Genomic DNA, 6,337 nt, shown 5'->3' on the forward strand with positions numbered 1-6,337 from the left:
GTCGTACCTTCATCTGGAGTGGGGGACTCTCGGTTAGCTCCTGGAGAGCGCGCGCGCTGCATCCACGTCACCCGGAAGTGACGCGACCACGCCGGGCACACTGGGGGCGGGGCCACGACATCTGAGGGAAAACCATAGAGTTTTCCCTCGGATGACTGTGGTCCCGCCCCCAGCGTGCCCGATGTGGTCGCATCACTTCCGGGTGACATGCATGTCGCGTACTTTGGGGGTGGGGTTCCCCCGGAGCCCGATCCGCCGGCGGCGGGAAACAGGCCTCTGGGGTGGGGATTCCCCTCCCCCCGGTGGGACTTGGCTAGCCCACTTTGACCTGAATGCCAAACTAATAGGGTTGTGGTCACTGTTCCCAGCTGGTATAACAACCTCTATACAGGGCAAGAAATTTATATATTTGAACTGGCAAGAACAGATATTAGATATTTGTGTACCTTGTTTATATCTCATTTATCTTGGACTCCTCACCAAAAGTTGACATACAATATGGTCAGATTAAGTGCAGGAGCACTTTGAAATTTCTTTTATTCTAAATTTCTTTTATTCCTGGTTTTTCCCTTATTTTATGTAGTGGTTTTCCCCTTATTTTATGTAGTGCCCCTATTTGAATGAACTCTGCTAGTGAGACCCTGGACTGACCTCTCACCCAGTTTCTTCAGCAGCTGGTGAACACCCCCTATTGCATTTCAGGCATTTCCCTCTGAGTGGAATTTGGCTAGAAAACATTAGAAGCCAGAGCCTGGCTTTCTGCATCCAATCTAACACTCTAGCAGGTTTTCAATGAAAAATGGTATAATGGGACTAGACTCCTTTAGATCCTCTGGATGAAACTTCACACCTGGGTCTGGCCCAGCAGCCAGCACCATGCACCTGGGCCATAGTTTTTCCAGGTAGAAGCTGCAAGAGGGAGGGAAGGAAGAAAAACTGAAGACTGGGGGACAGATAGAGGTAGGTTGGCTGGTGGGTTGGAAGGAGAATGAAGCAGGAAAAAGGGATAATACATAAGGGCTTTCATTGAAGGGAAAGAATAAACAGTGGGGGAGGGGACAATGAGATGCCCACCCGAGTCCCTTCCCTGCTTATTATATTTAGTTCTGGACAATGGCCTTAGAGTGCAGATCAAAAAATCTGCACAATGGGACTATATACAGAGAACAGGGATTTTTCTGCAAACCTTCATCAAAGTTGCAGCTGATGCTAGGACTGCTGCTGTAAACAAAGCTTAGGTAAACTTTCATATGATGTTGACAACCCTTTCTCAATTAAAATCACAACGATGGCCATTGCAAATAAATATTTCATGCACATTGCCCAGTAATATCTGTACTTAGGTATTTTACCTTGTAGTCATGAACGCTGTTCATTGCAAAGTGTGGGGCAAAAGCAGGAAATAAAACAATAATTCCCAAAAAGTTTGCTTCAGCAAAGTAAAGCCACAGATCAGTGACTCTAGGCTGGAAAAGGAATCAGAAAAACAGTTTATCAAGAAACCTACCAGGTTTATAATAAGTATTGTCATGTTTAGTAGATTTAGAAACTGTGAACAAAAATTAACGATGGCAATTAACTGGTGGTCTAGAGGCAAGTCAATAGTAACTGAGCAGAACTTTGAGCCAGGAAGTGAGTGGGCCATGGGCAGGCAAATCTGAGTGCAAGACGGCATGATGTGCCTGAACGACAAGTGGCTCCGACTGAGCAACCAGGCCAGAGTTCCAACTGTCCTGCAGGTTCCTAGTGTCACCTTTCCTCCTGCTTATTAATATTTAGCATTATACTCTACATACAGTGATAGCATTGAAATTCTACAGAGCCATCTAGCGACTCCCTTTTCTAGCAAGCTCCCATGAAAGCACAGAGTGAGGTCTCTGGGTTCACGACTGCTCCTCTGGCGCCCCTGCCAACACGTCTTCCCTGAGGCCATTTCCCACTAATTTTGCAGGGGAAATCTGAGCAGCAGGGGACTGTTTAAGCAGCCCTCACCTCAGCCATTTGATTCTACCCTGAAAATATCCCTCCCACATTACAAAAGAAATATGGAGTTTGGAGCGTGCTATTTCCCACATGATATGCATTTTTACCCTTACACACACAAAAGTACTGAATGCAAAAAAATATGTATTTGACTATAATTATTCAGGATTCTTTTATATAGTGAAGCTGGATTCTTCTAAGACCTCTCCACACTGAGAGTCACCAATGCTCCAGCTAGTAGCAGGTTGTGAGTACCTCCTTAAGGTGCCACAATAGTGGTTTTTTGAAGAATGTACAGGGGCTGCGGTGGCTCAAGTGGTTAAGATGCTGAACTGCAGACCAAGTCGGTAGTTCAGCAGTTCGAGACCTGAGTGCCGCATGACGGAGTGAGCTCCTGTCTCTGGCCCCAGTTCCTGCCAACCTAGCAGTTCGAAAACAAAAAATTGCAAGTAGATAAATAGGTACCGCTACGGTGGGAAGGTAACAGCGTTCTGTGCGTCTCAGCGTCTAGTCATGCAGGCCACATGACCATGGAAATGTCTTTGGACACTGCTGGCTCTTCGGCTTGGAAACAGAGATGAGCACCGCATCTCTAGAGTTGGATTCGACTTGTTTTCAAGCAAGGGAAACCTTTACCTTTACCCTAAAGAATGAACAGTGCAATCTCAAGCACAGTTAAAGGTAAAGATTCCCTTGCTCGAAAGCCAGTCGAGTCCAACTCTAGGGTTGCGGTGCTCATCTCCGTTTCAAAGCCGAAGAGCCAGCGCTGTCTGAAGATGTTTCCGTGGTCATGTGGCCGGCATGACTAAACACCAAGGCTCACGGAACGCTGTTACCTTCCCACCGAAGTGGTAACTATTTATCTACTTGCAATTTCTTGCTTTCGAACTGCTAGGTTGTAGAACAAGCACAGTCACACCCTTCTAAATTCACTGAAGTCAGTGGGTATAGAAGAATGTAACTCTGCTTAGGACTCCATTGTTAATTAGGGCCAAAATGCCTATTATTCAGGAGGTCCATGATCACATCTCCTAACTTCTTTATTCCAATACCAGGGATATTTTTGGAGCATGGCAGGAGGAAGGAAATTCTTAACTGTCCCTTCATGCCAGTTTTCTGATCAAAACTGTACCACCTGTAGGTTGTTTGCCACATGGGGTGAAAAAAAAAGGATGGTGGTAATGCTTAGCAGAAGGCACACAACCCTTCTCCTCCATAATAGGGCATGAGGCTTACAGGAAGTGAAAGAGAAGGACTTCTGACAGAAAGGAGGAGGACCATAATATGGACATTTATTACAGCTACACCAATCACTACTGGGGTTCCTAAGAGAGTGAACAATGCAAGCTCATGTACTGTTTCCTCAGAAAACAATGGAATGTCTAATCAGAATAATTGATCCAGAATCCTTTGAAGCAGTACATATAACAATTCTGGCATTGTTAAAACAGTGGATTACTCCACATTGTAATGTACATCTACGATTGTATTTTAATCCTAAAAATGTCCCCCACCCAGAAAACACACAGACACAAGTGACACATCTTGAGGTCCAGTTGAAATACTTACATAATAAAATACATGATTCCAGATTCGAATATGGGAAGTAGAATTAAACATTTGCAAAAGTGCATTGCTGATGATGTTGACAAGCACTGGAAAGCAGTTGTTTACTTCCATATGACACATAAGAGTGAACCTGTATTTCTGAAGGAAAGAGACATTGGGTAAGGAAAATAGAAATTCACCACTCATATTTTAGTGATGAAGAATCCATGAACACGTGAACTTCTGTAATTTGCCTTGAGTCTCAGTGAGAAAGGCAGTAAATGAAGTAAATGAAGTAAATAGATTTATACAATCCTCCTGACACAGATTTAGACACACAGATTTAGGCATAGATGCAAATCGTCATGAGACTCAAGCTATGTGTTCCTTTTGCCTGGCTCTTAAATGGCTGCCTTTATCTAAATGTCAGCTAATAAGAATTTGAAAAGCATATTAGAGAACAGCTGTGGAACAGCGGTAATTAGTCATAAAATATACTTGCTTTAAAGTTCAAAGCATTAGGAATCAAATTCTATTATTGTGTTGTTAAAACACCAATGTGTATAAAAACCACATTAAAAATAACCAGCTCTTTAAATTACTGTGCCGTTTGAAAAGGAAGGATATATGGAAAGGCATTTCAAGCATCCATCCCACAACTGAGCATCTCAAGGAAGCCATATAATTAGGGATAGCCAAATAACCCCCACCCCCCAGCTTCAATCACCCTTGGGCTGCCAAATGTGAGCATCACTTGTGAATGCTTAAAAAATAATTTTTCTTTGAGAAGTCTACTTTGGCCTGCTTTTTCTATTAATATGCATTCTCATAATATCATGTACCTGAGGAGCTAAGAAGAGAAGATAGTGCATTGATAAAGAAACATGGTACATTTTTTTCCCTTCAACTGGTGAGACTAATGATTTTATATTGATTTTAACTTCAGAGTAATAATTTCAGAGCACACTGGGCTATTGCAAACCAGGAATAGTCTTATTGTAAGTCTATTATGTTCAAACTTCTGTGACATCCCTGGGGCTTTTTTTCTGGGGAATGCGCTGGAACAGAGTTCTGGAACCTCTTCAACAAAATTCTTTTTAAAATGTTTAAAAGTTCATGAGTTTTCAGTATACAGATTGAAAAATTCATTTCCCTCTTGAGAATTCCAGCACCAACCCCCCCCCCCAAAAAAAGCCCTGGACATCACAACTTATAATAAGAAGCCTTTCTGTTTACTTCCAGTTTGGTGTAGTGGTTAAGTGCATGGACTCTAATCTAGGAGAACTGGGTTTGATTCCCCACTCCTCCACTTGCAGCTGCTGGATGACCTTGGGCAAGCCATAGTTCTGTCAGAGCTATTCTCTTAAGGACTGTTCTCTCAGAGCTCTCTCAGCCCCACCTGAGAGGGGAAGGGGAAGGAGTTTGTAAGCCACTCTGAGACTCTGAGTGAAGGGCGGGGTATAAATTCAATCTCTTCTTCTTCTTCCACAAGAAATAGATGAACATTAAATTTACCTCCTTTTCCTGGGCCACTTTAATAGCGCCATTGTGTACTAGCTGGTCACTGACACTACTAACAGTGGCTGTTTCTGCAAAGATATTCTGACTCTTCACAGCACGGATAAAATTGTCAATACTTGCACCTGATAAGAAAGTAAAGCTGATTGGTCACTTGACTAGAGGATGAGGGTGAAACATTCAGTTGCCAGCTAAACAGAGAAGTAATGAAAAGAAGCATAAAACAGAACTAAAATAATCAATGTGCATCATTTTACATTTATTGCATATCATTTCGTTTAGCTGCTAAAATGGACTACATTATTAATTGACGTGTCAGTTTATAACACACCTAGCATTGATAGCAAGCTTGGATTTTAAAAAGTCCTGTCCCTTTAATAGATCGTTATGGATTATTATGTAACAGGTGAAGCTATTTTTTGTGTGGACAGCTTTCTGGTCTCCAAGAAAACCTTAAGCTCTTGGTCACAGAAAGGTTCCTGTACACCAATGAATGAGTCATGCAGAGAGTTGGAGATGCTTTTAGTTGTAATGAAATCCCCCTGAGTAGAAAGGAGCAAAGCTTCTGGCAGAGGACAGAACATTAAAGAACTGGAACAAGGAAAATCTTTTCATTCCCATTTAACACATATGACATTTTCCACCATGCCTGCCAATATTATGAAGCACCCATTTGCTTGTCTCATGCATTCCTTTCTATGAACGCGAGTGTTGCTTTGAACTATAGTTATCAGCAAGGTCACAGGTGCGAAGTTGGAGCCGCTTTGTCTTCGCTTAATCTATAATGAAGTAGAGTGTGAGAAGTAATTAATTGTTTATCTTTTAGGAGCAGTTGATTCTCAGGCTCTAGGCGCGAGTTTTAACTCACCCGTGCAAGCGGGAACCAAGTTCATTGGTTATTGCAAATATGAACCTGCTTTATTATTCTGTGCCCCAACCCCTCTGGTTATTCCAAACAGTCTACGTGTTCCAGTCTTTTCATAGCTTCAATAAATATTACTTTGCTACAAACGTGTATTTGATTGAACGCTGTGGGGATCCTGACACTGAGGTGGCTTTACTTTTGACTGAATGTGCTGTAATGACTGCTGGCAGCTGTGCACCATAGGAAGAATAAGCCAGAATTATATACTCCGTAATTCAACTGCTCGGGGTTGCATTGGAAACATCTTTTGCCCTTTACCACCAGATGGTAAGCCATGAACAAGCTATCCAACTTCTGAAAAGGATCAATGTGACTGATGCAGATTCTCCCTATGCAGGTTTAAGAAGTCTTTTGGATGAGAAG

The 6,337-nt window shown here is 42.5% G+C and overlaps 1 long non-coding RNA gene across 1 annotated transcript; it reads right to left on the reverse strand.

Annotated features, from left to right (window-relative positions):
• Positions 1-1,352: 1,352 nt before the first annotated feature.
• LOC107112130 lies at positions 1,353-5,170 on the reverse strand. The gene is made up of 3 exons (XR_001482584.1): positions 5,047-5,170; positions 3,553-3,690; positions 1,353-1,466 (listed from the first exon to the last, which is right to left on the reverse strand). It is a non-coding gene; the product is annotated as an uncharacterized LOC107112130 (long non-coding RNA).
• Positions 5,171-6,337: the final 1,167 nt, after the last annotated feature.

This window comes from Gekko japonicus, unplaced genomic scaffold, assembly GCF_001447785.1.
Source record: "Gekko japonicus isolate JY-2015 unplaced genomic scaffold, Gekko_japonicus_V1.1 scaffold8939, whole genome shotgun sequence".
In the NCBI taxonomy this organism is placed as follows: domain Eukaryota; kingdom Metazoa; phylum Chordata; class Lepidosauria; order Squamata; family Gekkonidae; genus Gekko; species Gekko japonicus.